The 26368-nt window shown below is 42.8% G+C and overlaps 1 non-coding gene and 1 pseudogene across 1 annotated transcript; both read left to right on the plus strand.

The window, feature by feature from the left end:
* The first annotated feature begins 7136 nt into the window (after nt 1–7136).
* On the plus strand, nt 7137–7394 carry LOC146502614 (signal recognition particle RNA; annotated as a pseudogene).
* Nucleotides 7395–7581: 187 nt separating this feature from the next.
* trnal-cag (transfer RNA leucine (anticodon CAG)) lies at nt 7582–7664 on the plus strand. The gene has a single exon. It is a non-coding gene; the product is annotated as a tRNA-Leu (tRNA).
* The last annotated feature ends 18704 nt before the right edge of the window (nt 7665–26368 follow it).

The raw sequence follows: 26368 nt of genomic DNA on the forward strand, positions 1-26368 counted from the left end.
ATTGTTTCTTTGCACGTCTTTCTTACTGCTACTCATGGGTCTTTGATCAGTGGTTGTTGATCAATGGTCATGAGAATCTGCATAATCATGATGAAGGAACTGACCTCCAAGCCCACTGTTCCTTCAGCTTGCTGCTTTCAGTCATTATGCAAATATACTGTTTATAAGATTGGGGAAACCTGCAGTCAGTTGACACTGAAGAAGTCACTTGGATGAGTGACGAGACGTTTCTCCCACTGAAAACGCTACATTCAGATGAACAGAATCAACCTTTGAAGACTTCTTACTGTTGTGACAAAATACACTTGAAACTGGCAATTCTATATCAGTGGAGAACCAATTCCAACAGTCTAAGAGATGTCCATCAAGAGCCTGGGACGGTGGTATAATGTACACCTCAATGATACCTGGCAACTTGAAAAACTAAGACAAAACTTGGCTGATGACCTCAGGCGGATTAACCCTCTGATGCATAGTGGTCACTGGAGTGGACAGCTACTAAAACATACATATCTCTTTAATGCATTGGTTTCTATGGTGGAACTGCATATTAGTCTTTAGAGTGCTCTCTGCTGCCATACTCCATTGAGGTCAATTCAGTGTTCAGTTAGTGCAACTGCAAGTAAATTTCCTCTGAATCAAAGATGGCAGACAAACTGCCACCCCTGCCGACCACTGCTTGCATATCCTGTCAATCCTTCTATGCTAGAAGAGCCCAACAGGTAAAAAAAACCATGACAATATGCAGTAACATCTAGGGAAGGATATTATCTGTTTGGAATAAGAAAATGTTATGTCTAATATTTAGAAAACTACAATTAACCATGTGTCCAATGAAGTGGACATCATCATCACCCACTATATTTTTTTAACATAAGTCATAAGTTGCTTCACTGTTTCTTGGGACTGTTTGGTTATAAGTAAGCATATAATTGTTACATTTAAAAGCTACTCATTTAAAATATATATTTCTGTGCAGATCAGTTATAGTTTGAGTTACTATAATAATTATTTTATCATATTTTGTAGACTTCAAATGCAGCAAAGAATAAGGCAGCGTACAGAATAGTCCAGGAAATTCCATCCAGCTCCATTGATGATGATTTCATTAATGAGTGCAGTGATGATGAGTTTAGTGATAAGTCCAGTGATGATGAGTCGCTGCCAGAGAAGAACAGAGACATAGGAGCTACCTATGATGTAGACACAGACAGTCAGGGTACAGAAAGTGAGAATGATGAGGGCCAGGATGAAGAGGAAGGTCAGCATGATCAGGGAGCTGTAGGAGATGAGCACATGGCACCTGACCATACTCAAGCCCGCAAAAATGTTTGGAAAGTCCAAGACAATGACTTTGATGGAGACTTTCCTCCTATCTAGGAGAGTGGAAATTGAATGTGGAGGGGAAGGATCCCATAGATTTCTTCAAAAATCTGTTTCCAGCAGATCTAATTGATAATATAACATACAACACCAACTTGTATGCTCTACAAAAAAGGGAAAGAAAATCTGTCAGTAACAGGAGAAGAGATGCTGGTTTTTTAGGGATCAACCTGATCATGGGGTACATTCGGTATCCTAGGGCCCGAATGTACTGGTCTAGTGAGGACAGTCTTCGTCTTGGAATAGTTGCAAATGCCATGTCTGTAAACAGATATGAGCAAATCCTGAGATACCTGCACTTTGTAGATAACTTGACTTACCAGCCAGCAAACACAGACAGGCTCTTCAAAATAAGACCAATCCCATGTGCTCTTCGGGAGACATTCAATGCAGCAGCAGACCCTGATGAATTTCAGTCAGTTGATGAGCAGATAATTCTTTTCAAAGGCCTATTGTCCATCAAGCAATACATACCAAAAAAGCCCAAACCCTGGGGAGTGAAGGTATGGGTGAGAGCAGGAACCTCAGGCTATATGAATAGATTTGAAGTGTACCAAGGCTCTGCAAGTAGTGGTCGCATCAATGAATTGGGAATGGCTTGAGATGTGGTGATGCATCTTTGTGATGACATAAAACACAAAAATCACAAGGTGTTTTTTGATAACTTCTGCTGCAGCATTCCACTCATCGAGGCCTTGAAAGACCAAGGGATCTATGGCACAGGTACATGCAGAGCAAACAGGCTGAAGGGAGCAGATAACAAACTCAAGAGTGAAAAACAACTGAAAGAACTTGGCAGAGGAGCTTGTTCTGTTGTCAGCAATAATGCAAACATCACTGTCACACGTTGGCTCCACAGTTCTGTCCTCCACATGGTGTGGATCCTGTGCTGGCCAATCCCCTGAAGATGTTGCCAACAGGACTGTTGATTGATTTTGTTATTTACACCTAAACATTGGGGCTATATGAGTTGAAAGTTCCAAAAAATTGCTGAGATGTTTTTCAAAGCATACAAGCAAACAAGTGTTTGTATATTTCCAATAGAACACAAGATAATTCATTTTTACAGTAAGTTCCCAGTATTTCATGCTGAGTGCTCGGGTGCATGTAGTCTACTGAAGTGGACAAGTCTATAACTTTATAAAAAAAACATATTTTTGGAAAAAATGAGTTGAACTTTTTTTTTCATGTCCTGAGAAGAATAAAAACACTTAAGAAAAAAATCTTGACCAAGGCTTTCATAATTTATGCATAAGAGGGTTAAAAACACTGCACTCCTTGAGTGAGGCTTAAGATGTCACTCAAGGACTCCCGGGACCCCATAGTGAGGGGCACTGCTCCCACCCTAGCAACAGGGAGGAAGTGGTACCCAGCCACGTCTGTGCTACAGGCCAAATCGGCTCTGAGCCATAATGACGTGATGGGTCGCGTCCAACAGGGCAGAGAAGGATTTGGTCTTGGCAACCTGGGTGGCAACAGGCATCTGTAACCGAACGTCAAAAAATGGTGGTGGAGGAGGTGTGTCGAAAGGAGGAAACAGTAAGACACGCCAGAGCCATAGCGCTGGCCAAGCAGGGTCACTGGATGAATTGGGAGAGTGTTGAAAAGAGGAAACTCTTATGGAGTGAAATCTGATTTTTGGGGGGTGAAACCATACTGCATGTCTACTCTGGCACATTGAATTTCTGTATGACTTGTGCTTTCTGTGAGAGCTTTATAAAATCAAGCAGCTAACCATGATGTCTGCCTTTACAAAACACTTGTCAATCACTAAAGAGTTCCTTCACTTGTCAGTCACTATGTGGTACTAAAGAGCTGTCTGAAATTAAGTTACAACCCACACAATGTTACAGATTGGAGTATCCGAGTGCTGAGGTGGGCTTGTGCGCAAAAGTCAAAAACACTCTGCTGACTCTCTAACTGCACAGCTCCAAACCTCTTCCGACCTCAAAATCAGCACAGAAAGTGGGCGCCACGAGCTTCGTAGTATGTGTTTACATGGCTGAACAGCTGCTATATTCGAACAAATGCCTCCAGAGCAGACTGTGACCTGAACGCGGTGCCTTAGACCGCTTGGCGACCAAAAACCTGCAAATGTTATCATTACGTGACATGCAGTATGGTTTCACCTCCCAAAAAGCAGGTTCCACCGAGATTTGAACTCATATCGCTGGATTCAAAGTCCAGAGGGTTAACCATTACATCACAGAACCGATGTGAAAATGTATGAACTGTCAGGTCATGGCAACCTGCCAAAAAGTATTCAGCCAATCAGTATTGATGACATTGTAGATTATTCGCACTACGTTTCCAATCCAATCCAATCCAATCCAATTTTATTTATAGAGCACTTTAAAATACCCAGCACAGGAACAAAGTGCTGTACAGAAAATAAGTTAAAACAATAGAATAACAAAAAACAACAAAATAAATAAGTAAAACACATAAAACATAAAATTAAAACAGCCCTATATTGAAACAAAAACAATATAAAACACCATTGAATCACCTAAAAACAACTAAAAATAAAAAATTAAAAAAATTTAAAAAAACAACATCTCACGTGGTGTCAAATGCCAGGGTAAAAAGGTGGGTTTTCAAGAGGGACTTAAAAACAGATAACGTACTGGCCTGTCTAATCTCTAAAGGAAGCTCGTTCCACAGTTTTGGAGCTGCTACAGCAAAAGCACGATCTCCTCTAAGTTTACGCCCAGTCCTGGGTATATTCAGGAGCAGCTGATCAGCTGACCTGAGAGAGCGGGTGGGTGTATAAGGCTGTAGCAGCTCAGAGAGATAAGATGGGGCTAGGCCATGGAGAGCTTTAAAAGTAAATAAAAGAATTTTAAAATGAATCCTAAAAGAAATGGGCAGCCAGTGAAGTGAAGCTAAAACAGGGGAAATGTGCTCAAACTTTCGAGTGCCAGTTAAAAGACGAGCTGCGGCATTTTGCACCCTCTGTAGATGACTAATATATAATGTGCTGACCCCAATATAAAGTGCATTACAGTAATCCAGCCGAGTGCTAACAAAGGCGTGGATCACTGTCTCAAAGTGCTGCCGTGAAAGAATTGGCTTTATTTTTGCCAGCTGCCTGAGGTGAAAGAAGCTTGATTTTACCACTGCTTTTATCTGATTATCAAACTTCAGATCACAGTCCACTTTGACCCCCAGGTTTGTGACAGTTGGCTTAACATACTGTGCCAGGGAATCTACATACACATTGGGGGTCTCAGTGGGGCTACCAAAAACCATCACCTCTGTCTTTTTATCACTGAATTTTAAAAAGTTAACAGACATCCAAGCCTTAATGTCATCGAGACACTGAAGTAATGGCTGTGTAAGGTATCTGCCTTTTTTCTTTAGAGGGACATAGATCTGACAGTCATCAGCATAAAAGTGGAAAGGAATGCCGTGCTTTCTCAGTACAGAACCAAGAGGAAGCAGATATAAAGAGAAGAGGAGGGGGCCTAGAACTGAGCCCTGTGGGACACCACACAAGAGGGGAGCGGAGGACAACACATAGTCACCAAGGCTGATACAAAAAGTTCGCCCCGCCAAGTAGGACCTGAGCCACTCCAGTGCTGTGCCCCTAATGCCCACCCAGTGCTCCAAACGAGAGAATAAAATGGCATAATCCACGGTATCAAACGCAGCTGTCAAATCTAAAAGCACAAGAACAACACAGTCCCCAGCATCAGTCGCTAGAATTATGTCATTAAAAACTTTTAAAAGGGCTGATTCAGTGCTATGAAAGGGTTTAAAACCAGATTGGAAAACCTCTAAAACATTTTGCTTTTCCAGGAAGGCCATTATTTGGCTGTAAACTACCTTTTCCAGAATTTTGGAAAGAAAAGGTAGTTTGGAGATAGGCCTGTAGTTTGCAAGAACCGTAGGATCAAGAGCAGGTTTTTTAATCAGGGGTTTGACTACTGCATGTTTAAAATCTTTAGGGACAACACCTGACATCAGACTATGGTTTACCAGCTCAAGAACCAAAGGACCAACTGTGGGTAACACCTCTTTTAAAAGTCGAGGAGGGACAGCATCATTTGGAGACCCTGCAGGCTTAAGATGACCAACAGTCTCCTTTAAAAAGGACAGAGTCACAGGCTCAAACCTGTCAAAGACAGCAGAGCAGGAAACAGAGACTGAGAGGTCATAAGCACAAGGAGAGATTTGAGCCCTTGTGGAGGAGACCTTCTCAATAAAAAAGTGTAAAAATTTTTCACAGGCATCTGATGAGGGCTCGATACAGTCAGTATATGGTGCATTAAGAACAGAGTCAATAGTTTTAAATAAAACACGCGGGTTGTGACAGTTTGACAAAATAATGTCAGATAAGTGTTTTCTTTTGGCATCTTTTACAGTTCTTTGATATTGGCGCCAACAGTCCTTCAGCATCTGGAATGACACTTGTAGTTTGTCCTTTTTCCACTTGCGCTCAGCTCGACGGCAGTCGCGCCTGACAGCTCGGGTCATGTCGTTCAGCCAGGGCTCAGATTTAGTTTTAGGCCGTCTGGTTTTTAATGGAGCCACAGTGTCCAAAGCAGTCCGACAGGTAGAATAAAACCATGAGCTCAGTTCCTCAGTCTGGCTGCATAAAAAATCCGGGATCTTACAGATCTGGTCAAAGACTGTTGAAAAGTGTTCAGCAGTGGAGGAGTTAAAAACACGACGGCGTTGAGCAGCAGCGCGAGGTTTAACTGAGGCACAGGCAAGAGGAACTTCAAACATCACAGGACTGTGGTCAGAAAACACAGCATCACAAATATCTATGTTAAAAACAGAAAAACCATGAGATAAAACAAGATCAAGTGTGTGTCCACGTTCATGTGTGGGACCTGTCACACATTGCACCAGATTAAACGAATCAATAAGGTTTAAAAAGCCCTTCGCCATGGGCATATCAGGACAACACACGTGAATATTAAAATCCCCAACAATAAGAACACGATCATATTTTGGCATGAATTCAGCCAAGAAGTCAGCAAAGTCACTCACAAAGTCCTTATTGTATTTTGGAGGCCGATAAACCACCGCACACAACACTGTGTGAGAGCAGCCCAGCTCAAACACAGACAGTTCAAAGCTGGTGAATGACGGGGTTGATAGCTGCTTACATTTAAAATGACTTTTAAAGATCGTAGCTATTCCTCCTCCTCGGCCCAACATACGTGGGGAATTAAAAAAGCAGCAATCGCCAGGTAGAAGATCTGAGAAGATGCTGCACTCACCGGCGCTCAGCCACGTCTCGCACAAACAGAGAAAATCCAGTCCTCGGGATGTGAAAAAATCCTTCAGGATAAAAGTTTTGTTCGCTAGGGACCTAGCATTTACCAGGCCAATCCTGGCGGTAAGCGGCGGATCCATGGCTGAACAGCTGCTATATGTGTTATGAGAAGGATAATGTTTGTTTCTTCCAAAGTATCTAACAGTGGTAACCTCCACCAAATTGACATTGCAATGTCAGAATGGCTGAGCGGTCGAAGGCGCTGTGTTTAGGTTGCAGTCTCCCCTGGAGGCGTGGCTTTGAATCCCTCTTCTAACATTGAAGCTTTACTCTTCTTGATATTGTGACAAAATACTCTTGGGTTAACCACGAGCTTTCTAAAAACTTGCATATAACAATTGTGCACCATTCATTCCTCATCTTTGCTGCCCATCATTACAACTTTGCTAATGATGGGCAGCAGGTTAGTGTCATGATGTCACCTCAGACGTAGTTAAAAGCCCTGTTAACGTAGCTGCTTCTCGCCGGGTGCGGTGGCGTGTGCCTGTAATCCAAGCTACCGGGAGGCTGAGGTTGGAGGATCGTTTGAGCTCAGGAGCTCTGAGCTGCAGCAGGCTATGTTGATCGGGTGTCCGCACTAAGTTTGGCATTGATATGGTGATCCTGGGGGAGCCTGGAACCACCAGGTCACCTAAGGAGGGGTGCACCGGCCCAGGTGGGATCGCACCTGTCAATAGATGCTGTAGTGCAACCTGAGCAATACAGCGAGACCCAATCTTTATACACATCCTTATACCTGTCTCTACCTCACACAGCAGCCTCATCAGCACGTCTTGGTCTTTTTAATTCAAGTCCAAAACACTCACAAATCTGCTGCTCTGCTTGTCCTGCACCACCTCCACCTGCAGGACAGCTGCAACTACATCCTCCACCCTAAACACGCCACCGCCCAGCATGATTTCCAGCATGTCAGGATGGCCGAGCGGTCTAAGGCGCTGCGTTCAGGTCGCAGTTTCCCCTGGAGGTGTGGGTTCGAATCCCACTTCTGACAATTGTATCTTTGCACTTCTTTCTTACTGCTACTCATGGGTCTTTGATCAGTGGTTGTTGATCAATGGTCATGAGAATTTGCATAATCATGATGAAGGAACTGACCTCCAAGCCCACTGTTCCTTCAGGTGGCTGCTTTCAGTCATTATGCAAATATACTGTTTATAAGATTGGGGAAACCTGCAGTCAGCTGAGACTGAAGAAGTCACTTGGATGAGTGACGAGACATTTCTCCCACTGAAAATGCTACATCCAGATGAACAGAATCAACCTTTGGAGACTTCTTACTGTTGTGACAAAATACACTTGAAACTGGCAATTCTATATCAGTGGAGAACCAATTCCAACAGTCTAAGAGATGTCCATTGGGACGGTGGTATAATGTAGACCTCAATGATACCTGGCAACTTGAAAAACTAAGGCAAAACTTGGCTAATGACCTCAGGCGGATTAACAACACTGCACTCCTTGAGTGAGGCTTAAGATGTCACTCAAGGGCTCCCGGGACCCCATAGCCACCCTAACAACAGGGAGGAAGTGGACCCCAGCCACGTCTGTGCTACAGGCCAAATCGGCTATGAGCCATAATGACGTGGTGGGTCGCGTCCAACAGGGCAGAGAAGGATTTGGTCTTGGCAACCTGGGTGGCAACAGGCATCTGTAACCGAACGTCAAAAAATGGTGGTGGAGGAGGTGTTTTATCAACGTGGAAACAAAAAATCCTTCTTAAAGACAGGAGCCGCTGGTGCCCCTTTCTGCACACAGCTTCAGTGTTTGCTTTGAAATTCAGCTTTGAATCAAAAGGGAGATATTTATAACACTGAACACAGGAGTGTAACAGTATGATAATTTGGCTCAGTGATAAAACTCCCAGGACTTAATTACCTGCAGCGCAAACACAGCACAGATTGAGGATAAATGAACGATGTGACATATTTTCAGTGCCTACCAAACAAACCTGAGCGCTGCATTGCAATGAGGTGTGCAAGCCAGCAGGTGCAGGTGGAGTGGCTAATTTCGGAACAAACAGTGATGGAGCTTCTCCTTCGCACTTCACACAGACACATTTACTCTGCTGGAGAATATTCAGGCAGAGCAGGATGTGCTGCCACTTTTTATAGCATAATTTGCTCGACGAGAGTTCTGCTGAGCAAACACGCAGCTTATTTAAACACACCTGAATTATCCTGATGTTTCAGCTCTCTGCTGGGGTCCAATTAAAGGCCCTCCCATCGCCAACACCACTGTGTCCAACTTCCGCTCCAGCTCTGCCGTCCGCTGCTGTAACCCTGCCTGAGAGGCACATCGTCACCAACTCATGATTTATCAGCATAGCTGGACTAACAATAACCTAAGCCCAGTCCCAAATGCAGGGCTGTAGCCTCCTCTCTCAGAGTCATGGTTTCAGCATTGAGAGCATCAATGAGCCTCTGCTGCTCTTTCAGCTCCTCCTCCAGTTTTCTCCTCTCCTGTGCCTCCTTCATGTTCCCTCTAACACATTACAGGCAGACAGTGATTTAAACACATATAGCAGACTGCAAATATTTGCATCAAAGCAAACCTGCGCTAAAATTTAAAAACTGATTCTATTTATTGCTGCTAGTAGCAGCAGCAGCTACGTTCAGATGATCAAGCTAAATTTCTGACACTGTCACAGTTTTATTTTATTGTGTTTGTAAGCCACCATGGCATTTTCTGGCCACACACTGAGTTTATTTCCTCAATTTGTTTGTTTCCTTTATTTGTGTTTCTAACTCTCTGATCAATACAATCCACTCAGTTCTATCGATTTAATTTAACCTGATTCAGTCCACCCAATGCTTTCACTCACTGTATGTGCAAACTGTCTAGTTATGATACCCAGTAACACTTCAACGAGTTACCAATACAACTCAGACACAATTAATTTGTTTTGAAAGGTGCTATATAAATAAAACTGTACTTTTATTTAATTTCTTTACTCACTTTTTATGTTATTGCCAAGGTTATTATCGTTAACGAAAACTAACAAAATAACGAAAACTAGAAGTGAAAAAACATTTTCGTTAACGGAAATAAAAATAAAAACAAAAAAAGGAAAACTAACTAAAACTATAATGAGTGTTCACAAAACTAACTAAAATTAACTGAATTTATAGCAAAAATGTGTTTAGTTTTCATTGATGTGTGCGTGTCATACAAGAGTCAAGGGTGAAAATGAAGTTTAGTTTCCAGATTTTTTTCTTGCTGTGTCTAATTATGCCAGCAGGTGGCAAGTACGTTAGCCGAGTCGTCTGTGTTGCTGCTCCATCCACGCGCAGAATCATGTCAGGAAAAGTTGGAAGAAAGCGCCAGAGTCCAATTTGGGATTACTTTGAATATGACTGTGTTTTGGATAAAACAAGTGTCTTGTAGTGGAAACAGACAAATTATGAGGGACATTTCTAAAGGGAAAAAAATCCCACAAACCTTAAAGTGCACTTGAAAAGCTCACACAAGAAGGCTAACCTAGCTTACCTTGAGAAGGTAAGGGAGCACACTCAACCCTCATCCCCAGAAAACAGAAGCTAACCCCAGGCAAGGCAGCGTGATGCATCCCGAGACAACAGGACGGGGATATCTACACAACTGTGTGAGTCAATTGCCTTCAAAAAGTTTATCAATTCACTTGAACCAAAATTACGAACACCCGGTGCTGCAAGAGTTAATAGTCTCATTGGGGCCAAGATATACATTTTATAGTTGCCTGGTATCAATGGTTGTTCATCTGCCTTTATTTATTTATTTAAAGAACCCATAGGTGGGAATGTGAGTTGTCTGTCTCTGCGTGTTAGCCCTGCGACAGACAGGCGACCTGTCCAGGGTGCAGGGTATGGTAGCTGGAATAGCAACATACCCAAGGATAAGCAGAAGAGAATGACTGATATGATGAAACTGGGATTTTGTTACACTTAATTATTGCAAACACAACTAAAACTATAACTGAAACTAATAAAAACTAAACTAGCAAACAATTGGTAAAAACTAATTAAAACTGATATAAAATTGAAAATCTGAAGTCAAAACTAAATAAAAATAAAAACTAATGAAAATTGCAAAACTATTAAAACCCTGGTTATTGACAACACTTTTTACACTTTTTTAATACAAAAGAATTATCCTCATTCAAAAGTCATGTAAGAACCTCATTGGCTTACAGAATGTTGATTTTATTAAAAAAATTCATACAAAAACATGACCTCATTCAAAAATGTCATGTGACAACCTCATTGGCTTATGGAATTCTGATGTCACAGGCTTCTAAAGCTTTGATCCTTTGAAGCCTTGATCCTCATGAATCCTTAAGTAGGGGTGGGGATGTACAACTTTTAGTCCATTATTTGCAGCACTTATGTTAGCAGCATTCAAACGTTCACCAGTAAAGCATTTTCAAACATTTGGATCCTTTTCGTACTCACGGTATACAGACTCCAACATGTCTCAGAAAGAGCAAGAAAGACAAGAAGCTGACCCCAGCTCTATTCCATGGTATGATTCCCTAGACCCTTATATCAGCTCTCTTCCTTGGGATGAACAGGTAGAATTAGAGGAAAAGCGACTGGAAGAAATGGAGAATGAAAATCTCATGAACAGAGAAAAGATTAAGATCCTGACAGAAGAAAATGAGAGAAAGAGCGCTGAATTAGAAAAATTATCCTACCAGCTTCAGGAAAGGGAAGGTATTATTGAGGAGAAACAATGGGCTCTCCAAGATAAGAAGAATCACGAGGTCCAAGAAAAGCTTGATGGAGCTCTAGAAAAAATTAAAGATCTGCTCCAAAATGAGAAAAAAGAGAGCATTAAAGGGGATAAAATGCTCAAGAAGAATCACGAGCTCCAAGAAAAGCTTGATGGAGCTCTAGAAAAAATTAAAGATCTGCTCCAAAATGAGAAAAAAAAGAGCATTAAAGGGGATAAAATGCTCAAGAAGAATCAGGAACTCCAGGAAAAGCTTGATGAAGCCCTGGAAAAAAATAAATATCTGTTCCAAAAGGAGAAAAAAGAGAGCATAAAACAGGAAAACATGGCCAAGAAGAATCAGGAGCTCCAAGAGAAGCTTGACGAAGCTCTGGAAAAACTGAAAGAAATCCACCAAGAAGAGAAGCAACAGTCCACACAGCAGAGAGACATGCAGAGCAAACTCCAAGCCATGGAGGAAAAATACAAAGCGCTGCAGGTGAAACATGACAAAACTCTGCACAACAGTCAACAGTTGCTTCAAGACAAGAAGCAAATGGAAATGAAACAGAAGGAAATGGACTCCAAGCTTGACGAGATGGAGGAAAAACACAGATTGCTCCAAATCAAGCTTGAGAAAACAGTGAACAGAAATAAAGAGTTCATTCAAGAGAGAGAGCAACAAGAAATGCTCGAGAAAGAAACAGACTCCCAGCTTGAAGTCTTGGAGGAAAAACTGAAAATGCTGCAAATAACTCTTGAGGAAACACTGCTCAAAAATAAAGAGATGCTTCACGAGAAAGACCAACAGAAAATACAAAAGGAAGAAATGGATTGCAAGCTGAGGAACATCGAGAAACAAAATGAAGGCTTGCAAGTAATGCTTGATGAAGCTCTGCAGAGAAGAAAAAAGTTCCTTCACAAGAAAGACCAACAGAAAATACAAAAGGAAGAAATGGATTGCAAGCTGAGGCACATCAAGAAACAGAATGAAGGCTTGCAAGTGATGCTTGATGAAGCTCTGGAGAGAAATAAAGAGTTTCTTCACGAGATAGACCAACAGAAAATACATCAGGAAGAAGAAAAACTTGATCTCCAGAGGAAAAATCAAGCACTCCAAGAATTGTATAATGAAACGAAGTACAAAACAACTGTACTGGAAGGAGAAAAGAAAAAACTCGAAAAACAATGCTCAGCGATGCAGAGTAGCATCAAGGAGATGCTGAGAAAAAATACCGAACTTGAGGAACTTTCTAAGACCTTGAAGTACAAAAACACTGAAATCCAGGCGCAAAAGCAAGAACAACAGAAATCACATAAAGACCTGCAGTGTAGACTTCAAGAAATCCAGAAGAGAAACCAGCAGCTGGAAGACATGCACACAGATGTGCACGAGGCAAAGCGAATAGAGGAGGCAACAGTTAAAGAACTGAAAGACAAGCTTAAAGAAAAACAAGAACAATTAGAAGACATGGTGAAAAGATGCAACAAACTTGAGAAAGAAAACGCAGAAACAATCGATGAGCTGAAAACCCTCATCATTGAGAAAAAAGTGCTCGTGGAAGAGTATTTGAAAAAGAAGAAAAAACGCTTCCACTGGTTCTGGAGGAGGGACACTGCTGCTTCTCAACCGATGTAACCTCGTTTTCCTCCACCTCTATTCCATCTTCATTTCCCCCCTTCCCCCTCCCCTTCCCCTCCCTCCTTTTACTTTTTTCACCCTCACCCCCCGACCAGTCTCGGCAGTTGACTGCCCCCTCCTGAGCCTGGTTCTGCCATAGGTTTCTCCTTTAGGTTCCTTTCACTTTAAAAGGAGTTTTTCCTATCCACTGTCGCCTGGTGCTTGCTCAGAGGGAATTGTTGGGGTTTTCTCTCATCTCTCTCTTTCATTCTTTCTATCCCCCCCTTTCCCCCCCTTCTGCCTTTTCCTTTACCCAATAAACACAATTGCCCACATTTTACATGTGTTTGAAAAATGTCTTCATTCAACAATAATTCATCTTAGGTATAAAAACAAGAAATAGGTAATAGCTGCATGTGTGTTTGTGTGTGTGCCTAATATACATACTTGTTTCCCAGAAAGAATTAATACTAGATGGATAGAGACAGGGTTTAAAGACTAGAAATGAAAACATGTGAGTCCTGTCTTTAAATAAAAATATATAATTCCATATATTCCTATCTATTCCAAACAACAGTAATAAGTAACAAAGTTTCAAAATTCTCTTTCACTTTGACTCTTAATTTACTAACCATGAACAAGAGGTCAGAGGTCAAATGTGGCACGATACCTTAAATCTTTCTATGATACTTTCTGTATGTGGACCAGAGATGGGCAACACCGCATAGTCTGATTTCTTTTTTCAAGTAACGAGTAAAGTAAGGGATTACTATTGCAAAAAAGGTAATTAGATTACTGTTACTTTCCCATAAGCAGGCTACATTACTGCGTTACTAATCCTCGTCATTTTCTTCGTGAGAGTGTCTCATGACAATGACGTACAAGTGTGCGACGTCCGTGGCAGCAACAGACGTGTCTAGATCAACAAAGGATAATATGGAGTGCAGGAGAGAGTACGGCCATGCAGGGTTTAAAGCTTACTTTGAGTTTGATTCTGTAAAAAGTGACAAAAACATTGAAAACATACAGTAGTGAAGTTCTTAGCTCCCTGTTTTAGTTTTGTTGTCCCCCCCTTTTCTTCTTCCATCACACCAACAGGCACTTTAGAATCACCAACTGACAAGCATGTCTTTGGACAGGCTCAAACCGGAGAGGTGATCAATGGACCACAGCGCTGCACACCCCTGGCAACTTTGGGGGTAAAGCCACTGGTTTGTGGTGGTTGTGTCGGGTGAAAAGGGGTGTTTTACTTCATTTTTAGCAGTAGCATCATCATTATATCAGAATCATTTAATAAGCATTGCATTAAACATTGATTGAAGCTATTGACATTACATTTAACATTTGTATTACAGTGATTGTTATAACCTGGTGTTAATCTTTTATTTACAGGTGTCAGAATAATTATATGATCTCTCTTTGCAGGTGTAAACATGATCACCTTATACATATGGCAGTTTGTTGCTCATTATAGAGTTGTGCCCGAGTTAATAAAGGTCAAAAACTTCAGTCAGCGTTATGACTGGCTGATCCATGGTGTGGGATGACTTTGGGCCCAGGAGGTTGCACGCGCTTACATAACACTGATATTATGTGATTCTTTGTGATTTTTTATTCAGTTATATCTTTTTTAAGTATCAGTTTTTAAGTAGTGGTAGTTCATTAAACCAACCTTCATTTAATATTGTATCCCTGACTCAGCGTATTATATACAGGTCAACTTGATAATTTGGAAAACCTTGCAGCTGTAATGTTGTGTCTCCGTAGGGGACAGTTCGCTCCAAGGAGAGGCGGAGGAGCCAGTGTCTGTCCTCGAGACGATGAGAATGTTTTTCTTGATGTGTCTAAAGTTGTCAATATTGACTGTATTGTACCATCTGTACGCATGAGGGGGCGTTCTAATACCCTGATTTTCATAAAACAATGAGTGTGTGGAGTTTGTAATGAGATCTGATACTGTCTGCTGTATGGTGTCCATCTCCCACGCGTGTGTTCATTAAATCATCGTTTGACTTGACCCAGCCGGACCAGTGTTGTTATTTTGGGTTTTCCTCCTGTATCCCTCCTCAATATTTGAATCCGTAACAGTTTTGGGGGCTCGTCCTGTGGTATTGAGGAGGAAGGTTTGGAGGTTTGGACGGTCCGAGGTGGTCGAACGGGCAGGCACGAGCCTGACGTGAGTGGGCAGGCCAGCACATCTAAAGGTAAGGCACAACCTGTTGAATGTAAATCCAAACTGTGCCAAATTGGATTGTATAAATTAAAAGTCTACTCACTAAAATTACTGGTGAAGGACTGTTTTGATTTTGATGAAAAATCTCATGAGTGTTGAAATTTGAACTAAGGTTACAAGTAATAATATTGGGTTAGAGTCCCAAGGTAAAGTAATAATATTGGGTTAGAGTCCCAAGGTAAAGGAAAATAATACTGAGTTAGAGTCTCAGGTAGTTTGATAGGGAATTGGTCAGTTTGCGAGTTAGAGTCTCCAATGTCCATAACGTTGCATCTGCCTCAGTCATACTCTTGTTTTTTGGGTGTTGTCTGTTGTTTAAAAGTATTATAAATTTTGTTAGAACGGTGGTTAGAGTCCACTAAGAGGCGCATAGCCCGGAGGTTACGCTCCCTCCTGGCCGCGGACGCGCGACTTTGACCTGTCGGCGAACAGGGTTAGTTCAGTTGGCTTGACTGTGGGGTACAGGGCATCCTGGAACAAGCTAGGAGTTAGAGTCTCCTTATCTGCGCTTTTTTGGACACTTTAAATTGAGTTAGGGACTTTAGAGATGAGGCCAGATACAGTTAGAGTCTGATACTGGTTAATTGATTACAAAAAAGTTGGACTTTCTTCGGTTGGACCCGTTATCTTAAATTTGTCAAAATTGTGTAGGCGCTAAAACTTTCAGGCCTGAGAGTGATTGTAAATATAAGACGTCTTTGTAAAATAAGATAGAGAGTTGAGTGTGAAACGAGGCTGTGTGTGACGATAGCGTGCTGCAGCGCTGCGAGCTATGTTTGGATTGTGTGTGAACATGCAAATGACGTGGCTGCTGTGAGGTACACAGAGGACGTTCATTTTTGTTTAGAGTGTGATTGACTGTTATAATTATGCTCTGCAAGTATTGTTAAAGCCCTGTAAATAACATGCTGGTTTTGTGTATTATGATAATATAAATGAGTTTTGAATATTGCTGTGAATATATGATTAATGACTGTGGGTGGCATATTTCTCTTGTGTTGCATGGCTGAAAATTGGAAAGTTTAAAATGCTTTTGATTCAAGCAAGATATATATGAAGTTATAAGACTGTGAGCATCTTTTTCTTTCAGTGTGAGACTATAGACAAGTATGCTTGATTAACCCAGTTGCTTTCTTGTGATAATATAAGATATAATACATTTAACTCTGAGTTATTGTGGTGTATGCGGAGGTGAGTGTTTACAATTTGGATCAAATTGTAGTGAATTAATTTGAGACAAAATTTAAGTGTACTTAGAAAACCACACATTTATTCCCCTAGAAGAATCTTAATCAATAATACCTTTAGATAAAATTGTTAAAAGGTTATGAGCTGTCTTGATACAGAGAAAGTGGAGTTTGTCACCCTAAAAAGGATGGAATGATGCTCTACCTCTGTGTTCAAGTCTAGACATAAGTTTAAGTACATATGAGCCACTAATAAGCGTGACATAATCCATAAGGAATAAATAAATAAATAAATAAATAAATAAATAAATAAATAAAATAAAAAATATATATTTGTTGAATAACTTTAACAGAAGTGAATCTATGAGCACGCAATAAAGTGGACTTGTGAAAAGTAAGAAATTGATTTACATTTACACACATATTTGAAAGAAAAAAAAAAACCAAAAAAAAAAAACCCACTCAATATTGATAAATTCCTGTTCATATAAAGTTATATAAAAACCTAATAATGTTGCGATCAGCGTCCTGTCACATTGAAGTTACAGGGGTAGAGGGGCTTCTGGAGGTGAACTGTGACTGTTCTGCACAGACAGAAGAGGGAGATGCCCCTTATGAGGTGTCAGTAAGTTCAGAAATAGACCTGGACGACTTGGATCAATATATTAGTCGGTGTTTACTTTTATTTAAAGGGGTGATTGAACTAGCCATACAGGAGGATGACCCCGAGTATGAAGTCACAGAGGCGGCTATGTTTGTTTTCTCCATGGTAGAAGCGGTAATAACCGGTACTGATTTTAATATGCTTTCTTAAAATTTGTGGAGTTAGTGGTGGAGAAGTCCCGAAGTGAGAAATTATTTAAAAGGAGATAATTGGCTTTTTGAAATTGTGTGGCTGACATGAATTGTTTGTGACTGTATGTTTGAAATGGTTAATGGTGTCTGGAGTAAATGAGACTAAGTGGAGTTTGATTGTTCAGTGTTGAAATAAAATAAGTAAAATGGTGAACTCTTGAGGAGTTTGGGTTTGACTGGTTCATCACTCTCCCACCGGTTAAAATAGAATGGTGTTTATTTATCATTATGTGATGTGAGAGCGCCTTGACGCAGGTTTTGTGGCGACTTGGTGTGGTGAGAAGGTGTTAAACTGTGTGGCTGTAGCGTGCATAAAGTACAGCACACAATGTATTTGGTTTTACTAAATTAAATGGGAGAGTGAAACATTGTAATTGAGTGTGAACATTAATAAAACCACGGTCAAATCTCTGACGCACTGGGTTAATTGTGTGTCACCGAGCAGGTCAGGAGGAGACTGTGACCGTTGGAGTGGTGAGATTAATTCTGAGAACTCTCAAGGAGACGTAGTGGGGTGACCCAGGAGGAGGAGTTGAGTAACGTCATTGAGAGGGAGGTAAGCCTGTGTTTCAGGAAAATGGCAAACAGCTCCAGCGCGACATCTAGTGGGTCTAGGGCATTTAGGCCTCTGGAGGAGCAACTGCAACAGCTAAAAAAAGCCATTCGCTTGGCTTTCCCTGGATCATTAAAAATAGCGGAGAAAGAATGCGAAATGATGGATGTGGAGGTAAGGAAAATTATTGCCTCCCAACAGAGAGGGGTGGAGGAGAAGATAGCCCTAAACATTGTGTTTAAAACGGAAGGAGAGAGATGCGAGCAGAAACTGGAACAACTGGAAAAGGAAACAGAGGGACGTTCAGTTAACCGGAAAGCCAAAAAAGAAATCAAGAATTTAAAGGAGACCCATGCAAAGTGCTGTAAATGGCTGTTCCTGTGGAATGGAGCATCATCTTGGATGATGGAGGATGTCATGGAGGAAACAGGAGACATGGAAAATGTCATGGAGTCATTGAAACAGCTGAAGGAGGAAAATAAAAAGATAAAGAGCCAAATGAAGGATTTAATGTCAAACCCAGAAGATGCTAACAGACATCACACACCAAAATTATATCCTTGGGCCACAGTAACACCTAGTGCCCCACCACAATCATACATCATGCCTGTGATGACTCTTGGTGGGGGACAAGTTCATGGTCCACATGGACAAACTGGAGTGGTTCTTGGAGGAATAGCGGACGTTGAATATACCAGCCCACCTACAGTTCGTCCCAAAGAAAGGTCAATGACAGTTAAATGTCAGCCCCAAAGTGGGGGAGGGAGAATGATAGCCTCAGCTGCAGATGAAGGCTTAACCTCGCCTCCCCGCCCACTAAGTAAAGAAAAAATGTCAGACTCAGAAGTAATAATGGAGGAACAGCCAAGTTACAGTGGACAGACTGAACAGACCCTTAAAACGGAGGATACAATGTCAACGGAGGATGGAAGTGAACGGTCAACCTTTCAGGAGTTGCCAACACCAGCAAGAGAAGGGCAGACCCAAACCAGTAGGTCGGAGAGACCTGACACAATGGCTAAGGACGGAAACTGGAGAGGAGAAGTCTATGGCTGGATGCATGAAAACCCAAATGCACTAAGGGAAGTAATAAAAACGCTAAAAGACGTCAAGAAAAAACTGAGCGAAGCTAAGCCAGAGAAGGAGAGTGAAGATGGTGCGACTTCATCAGAAGAGGAGAGTGATGAGGAAAAAGACAGAGTAGTTGAGTCAGAGTCAAATGTAGGCAGAAATTTGAGACCGAGACATGGAGGAATAGAAGTGAGAAGGCCCATGTTTCAAAGTTCAAGAGGAAAGGAACATGTGGTTCACTATAAACAAGTGTCCTTAGAGCCAGGAGCTGCTGGCCCTAGTTATAATCTCCCTTTAATAGCAGGTTCAAAAAATGAACCACTGTATCGCCCATATAAAATAAGAGATTTGGAAGCATTGGTTAAACAACTTCCACCTATAACAGAGGGAGGAGCGAGTTGGTTAAGAACATTAAGTAGATTGACCGAAGGCCAGGAACTTGCCATTGGCGATTTCCGTGCTATTGCTGGCCACTGTATGCTCGGTGGTGGGCTAGCTGATGTAGAGGCTATAGCCCATACAACTTGTTATGCAAATGATCTGCCATACCATGAAGTGCAATGTGCCTTATCTGACGCAGTCCGTGAGAAGTACCCAACCCCTAATATTGGAGCTATACCTAAAATAAATTGGGACCCCCAACATACACCTAGGGAGTTTTTAGCAAAAGCCAAAGAGCAGTGGTTGTCAGAAACAGGTATCCATCCAGGTAATGAAGGTGAGCATCGTGCGTGGTTCCGTTCTGCGGTGCTGGCAGGGCTGCCCAATCAAGTAAAAGCTGACTTAGAGAAAAATCCAGATTTTGCTGTAGCAGACTCTGTGCAGTGGGAAAGACATGTAACTCATCGCTTGCAGCAGGAACAGGATACCGTGAACAGACAAAAAAAAGAGTTGGAGGAGGCACAGGCGTCTTTGGTTAAGTTACAGCTGACAGAGGCAAGAAATAAAGTTGGAGAGAAAAAGAAGGAGGAAAAAGAGAACGCAAAGAAAATAATGATAGCTGGGCCCCAGCCTGGTCTCGTGCCTGAATGGCCAGAGGGAGACCCGGGTCCGTGCCCTGATGACAGGTGGCCCGTCAATGCACCAAGGCAGCGTCAACCCATAGGGAATTGGGGGACCGGTGGTCCGCAAAGAGGGCGTGGTGGATCAGTGAGGGGAGTGCAAAGAGCTCGTGGAACAGGGAATCCCAGCAACATGCCTTGGAATGCCTGTTGGAGATGTGGAGCAGAGGGACACTGGAGGAGAGAGTGTCCAGAACTTGTTCAAAGCTATCCAAGGAGAGGCTATCGACCCCAGGCACGTGGAACACAAAGAGGGAGAAATGGGTACAGGGGAGCATATCAAGCCCCAAACCCAAGTGCAGCGCCAGTCGCTCAGTACCCAGTGGCTGACTGGGGCTGGGAACAGGAGCAGTACTGAAGGAGCCCGGAGAGACCAAACAGCATGGGGATGGCAGACCCTATGCTGTCAATGACCGTGGAAGGGACAGAATTGCCCTTTCTAGTGGACACTGGAGCAACATATTCCACATTGAGAGCAACACCAGACTGTGCCACACTTTCCTATCACACAGTTAATGTGGTGGGTTTTTCCGGGGTCCCAATGACTCTGCCATTGACCGATCCAGCCGTGACAAAGCTGGGAAAGCATACTGTGAAACACCAATATGTGGTGTCACCTCAAGTGCCAGTGAATCTCATGGGCAGGGACCTGCTCGTGAAGCTGGGAGCTACTATCATGTGCTCTGCAGATGGACTGTCTGTTACTCTGCCAGGAGGACAGCATTTCCCGTGCTTGGGAACAAACTCAAAGACTCAGTATCTGCTTCAGAACTGTGAACAACCCAAAGCCGATATTTACTGGGGAAGGCTGCTGGAGGAAGGCATTCTAAGTCAATTCCAACTGTGGAGACCCTGGATAATGAGCTTGGCAGTATACTCCCCACCACGAGATCCATACCACGTCACTCTTTTTTATGACAGGGAAAATGATGACACCTATCGTGAATTATTCCAGTCTGATCTTGAGGGTCAGATCTGGAATGTGCAAACAAATAACATTTACATTGGGCCAGAAGGTGTAGCCGCGGCTGTAAAATTAACTGATGAACAACTGCCTTGGTATAATGTGGGAGAAAATTCGGCCCCTCACATTACATTGGCGGTCCACGAAGGTCATGGAGCATGTGATCTGGGACCAATGATCAGGCGGGCGCTGGACGACGCAGGGTGGCAAAGCACCCAAATTCCAAATTTATGTTATGCACCAAATTCTAAAATCTATCGTATAACTTGTATGTCTAATGATGTAGTGACCCTTGAACATCAAGAAATTTCAGAAACATATGGAAGAGAGAGAGCAGATCATCCTGATGCAGTTGCTGAACTGTCAAAACTGCCTGACAGTCTGTGGTCCAAAGGGCCCGCAGATGTTGGCCTGGCCACCTGTTCGCCTGTCCTGTTCCACCTGAAATCAAACACACCAATCAACAGACCGCAGTATAAACATAAACCTGAAGCAGAAGAGGGAATTGCAGAAACAATTGAAGGGCTGTTAAATGTCGGAGTGTTAGAGCCATCTTACTCACATTGGAACACACCAATTCTACCGGTGGAGAAATCTGGAACAGGAAAGTATCGTATGGCACATGATTTGCGTGCCATTAATGCCATATTGCACACTAACACTGTACCTGGTCCAAACCCCTACACTGCACTATCAGATATTACGTGTGACCAAAAGTGGTTCACTTGTATTGACCTAGCAAATGCATTCTTTTGTCTTCCACTGCATGAGTCACTCAGAGACATTTTCTCATTCACATACAGAGGCAAAAAATTCAGATACACATGTCTACCACAAGGTTTTGCACTTTCTCCTGGCATTTTCAATCAGGTGCTCAAAGAGGCCCTGTCAACATGTAATTTGCCAGATGGATGTACATTGATTCAATATGTCGATGATCTTCTCATTGCAGCCCCGTCAGCAGCGGATTGTGCGGCAGCCTCGCTTGTCGTGTTGAATAGATTGGCGGAGTGTGGCTTCAAAGTGAGTAAAGAAAAGTTGCAATTGGTTCGACCTGAGGTAACATTTTTGGGTCGGGTAATCGCACACAAATCAGTGGGTTTAATGAACACACACAGAGACCAAATTCTGACACACCCAAAACCGCGAACAGTGAGAGAAATGCTTTCTTTCCTTGGTTTGACAGGTTACAGCAGAAAGTTCATTCCTGACTATGTAGGTAAAACTGCCCCTTTAAGGGGCCTAATGAAGCAAGTTGGCGTTCGAAATCTTAAGGCTGAATTGCCTTGGACGTCTGACACTGAAATCGCGTTTATTGCATTAAAACAGGATCTGTCAAGAGCATCTGATTTGGTTACACCTAATTATGATGAGCCATTCTATTTGGATATTTCCGAAACAAACTCCGTCGTAAACGGGGTGTTGTTTCAGAAAAAAGGGGGGAGTAGGGATGTTCTCATGTATGTTAGTATAAAACTACATCCAACAGAAGCAAGACATCCCACATGCACACAACATGCAGCAGGGGTTGCCAAAGTCATTCAGCTACAGCACACTACAGCACATGTAGTGAGAGGACATCCACTAAAAATACTCACTACACATAGTATAGTGGCGTATGTGAACTCACAAGCATTTAGTATGACACCACGGGCGCAACAGAAATTGAGTAAAGTTTTGGAGGCTCCAAATTTGACATTCACACATGAAGGAACTAACATGGCAGATTTAATGGGAGCAGGGGTACCACATGACTGCGTCAAAAGAGCACAGGTTGAAGAAAAAATTAGAGAGGACCTGAAGGCGGAACCTATACCTGGAGCTGAGGATTGGTTCACAGATGGATGTTGCCACAGAGATGAAGAAGGACTAAAAACCGGGTATGCGGTGGTCTGTAGAGTAGGAAATGAGTATCAGGTCAAAGAAGCAGGAAGGATTGAGGGACAGCAGTCGGCCCAGAGAGCTGAAGTGATAGCCCTAGCTTGAGCTTTGAGGTTAGCTAAGGATATGAGAGTGAACATCTACACTGACTCAGCGTATGCATTCGGAGCAGCGCATGTGGAGCTGCCTCAATGGAAAAGAGCAGGATTCAGAACAGCAACCAACGCACCTATTTGCCACAAGAAGGAAATGGAGGAACTGGAGGAGGCCTTGGGCGATCCAAGAGAGGTGAGTATCATAAAATGCAAAGGGCACTCACAAGGAACCAGCATGGTGGCAAAAGGAAACCAGAAAGCGGACGAAGCCGCAAAGGAGGCAGCAGGTTACAAAGGACGGAGACAAATGATACAGGTAATTGCAGAAGAGGAAGGGCCAATTAACCAAACGGAGGAGGTCAAACAGGCCCAGGAGGAGGCATCCCCAGAGGAAAAGGGGGTGTGGAAAAACAAGAGAGCCTGGCAGGATGGAGGCTTGTGGAGGGGGCCAGACGGGCGTCCCGTGCTAACAGCCAAAATGGCGAAACAGAAGGTGAGCGAGGGCCACGGGCTTGGACACGTCGGAATAGCACAGATGGAGAGAAATCTGTGTCACTGGTGGCACCCTAACCTCAGAGAAATGATAAGGGAGAAGGTCAGAATGTGTCTAATCTGTGGAGCACACAATCCCAAGCCAGTGACCAAACTAGAATTGGGTAAGTTCCGGATGCCTGAGAGGCCGGGAGAGGAGATTGTCATTGATGTCACTGATATGATTGATTCAGGCCCTGGTGGTCTTCGTTATTTGTTGGTGTGTGTAGATGTACTGACCGGCTGGCCAGAGGCATGGGCGACTAAAAAGGAAGATGCGAGGACCGTGATCAAATGTTTAATCAATCATTATATTCCTCGACATGGGTTCCCTAAAAGAATTAGATCAGATAATGCAACCCACTTTAAAAATCAAGATTTGGCAAAGGTGGAAAAAATGTTGGGAGTTCAGCACAAATTTGGAACAGTGTATCATCCTCAATCCCAAGGGAAAGTAGAAAGGATGAATTTAAATTTGAAAAATAAATTAGCTAAAATCTGCACGCAAACAGGGCTCAATTGGGTCGCGGCCCTGCCAATTGCGTTGATGACCATAAGATGTTCTGTTAATCAGTCCACAGGTTTCACGCCATACGAGCTGCTAACTGGGAGACAGTTTCCGGCACCTTGGACGGTGGGCCCGGTGGAACAGGGCACGAGAGGGAACAGGTCTCACGCAGACTATTGGAACGAGTTAAAGGCGCTTGTGTCCAGCTTCACAAAGCAGGTGGCTTGTGAAAGACCCCCAGGAGAAGGAGAGGTCCCAGACGCGAGAGTGGTGTGGCTGAAGGTCATCAAACGCAAGTGGAAGGAACCTCGTTGGACTGGCCCATACGAGGTGTTTGCCCGGACGGCGAAAGCGGTTCAACTGAAAGGGAAAGGCGACAACTGGTATCACTGGTCGCAGTGTGCACCGGCACACGACAGCTGGGTGGAAAAAATTGCAACTCCACCCAACACAGGTGAAAAACAGAGGCAGAATAAACCCTCACACCTGTGCAACGGGCCGACCGGTAGTCTACCTGGGAGGCCGAAGAACGAAGACCAGCTTAGGAGGAAGTCACCGCGACAGCAAAAAGGAGCGGTATCAAATTGAATATTTCACATAAAGGCTTTAATAAGAAGAGCTTTGAACCTGTATGTAAAAAAAAAAAAAAAAAAAGAAAAGGAGAAAAAAAAAAACAAAGAAAAAATAATTCACACATAATACAATGCCATCACAACAATCAGAAACCTGTGATGAGAGAGAAGTTACAAAAATTAACAAAATGTTACTTCGTTTGATGTTGACTATGTTATTAATCACCGCTATATGTTTTTTGGTTTATTTGTTGCAGACCGGCCCACGCAGACTGTCTGAGCACGGAGGTCATTCCAGCCCAGCGCCACTCGATATACCACTCAGTGAACTCAAGTCGCGGGCGAGAATGAAGCGCGAAATCTCTGGTAAAACGGATGAGTGTCTCAGCACTTATGGTGGTTTAGAATTAGATTATGTTAACGGCTCCACAACCTCGTTTACGTTTGATTTGTGTGATGTTTTTAACTGTAAGGGTGCGAGCAGTAATTGGAGGGGATACAATGTGTGGATCTGCTGGGACTACTCAGTGAGTACACATTGCGAAAGGGGAAATTGGCCTTATGACGGGTGGTGTAGGAATTGGAATCAGGTAAAGGGTTATACTGGGGAAAATTGGGAACCGTCAGAATTAGGACCAGGAAATGAGCTTAAACTTCAAAGCAATATTGACTGTATTGTACCATCTGTACGCATGAGGGGGCGTTCTAATACCCTGATTTTCATAAAACAATGAGTGTGTGGAGTTTGTAATGAGATCTGATGCTGTCTGCTGTATGGTGTCCATCTCCCACGCGTGTGTTCATTAAATCATCGTTTGACTTGACCCGGCCGGACCAGAGTTGTTATTTTGGGTTTTCCTCCTGTATCCCTCCTCAATATTTGAATCCGTAACAGTTGCCAGGTGAAATCAGGGTCTGCTGCACCAAAAACATAATTGTGATTGCTTTGGTTGCAATCAGATTGCCATAGTCATCTGCAGTTTGCATATTGGATGCCAACTACTCACAAAGCGGTGGGAAAAGCTTGGTTTGGTTTAGTTTGGCTTCATCTTTACTTTTGCGTCCTTTCTAAAAACACTAACATATAGGTCTGGTCTACCTGGACTGGCAGCATGCTCGAGGTGTCCCAGGCTCGTCTGTTTGGTGACGCGCTAGATGAGCTCGCCCGGCTCGCTGTCCTGGTTGCTGGCTGACAGCTGCAGCGTGGTCAGCTTCTGAAAAATTACATTTTCTTATGCTGCAAGTCTCAAATCTTGATTGCCTGGATCCATTTAGTGTTTTATCATATGTGCTTTAAGCAGTAAATCTCAGGTAAAATGAACTGTTCTATCTGCCAGGAAGAACACAAACACAGACCCAAGATAAACAAAGACTGGATACAGTCTTTACATTATCTGCATGTCATTTGAAATCTACAAGACATGCTGACTCCATGTCTGTGTAGGTTCCTAGTCAATCAGGTCATGTTTGTCTTAAGAGAGGCAGCTGGACTCATTTAAAACATTTCACTTCTCATCCAAGAGATTTGTTCAGCTTGAAAAACAAAAAGGTGAAGAGTCCCAGCTATTTCAACCCTAATGGAGGTTGTTCTCTATGGAGGTGGTAGCTGACCTACCTACTATTAATCATGAGCTAAGGTTTGAAAAACCGCATGTGTCATTACCAACAGGGGTTCCAAGTAAAACCACTGGCATCATGGGAGAGTGTCTGCGTCTAAATTTCACTCATTCATGGATGCCAGCATATGCTTGTCAAATAAAGCCTGATTTTAGTTTTGTTTTCCTTCTATAAATAGAGATATTTCTAAACTTCAAACTGGCGCAGAAAAACAATTCAAAGGGTATTAAGTGTCTGATGGTTCAAATTACCTTGAAGGA

Source organism: Neolamprologus multifasciatus, chromosome 15 (genome assembly GCF_963576455.1).
Source record: "Neolamprologus multifasciatus chromosome 15, fNeoMul1.2, whole genome shotgun sequence".
Classification (NCBI taxonomy): Eukaryota; Metazoa; Chordata; class Actinopteri; order Cichliformes; family Cichlidae; genus Neolamprologus; species Neolamprologus multifasciatus.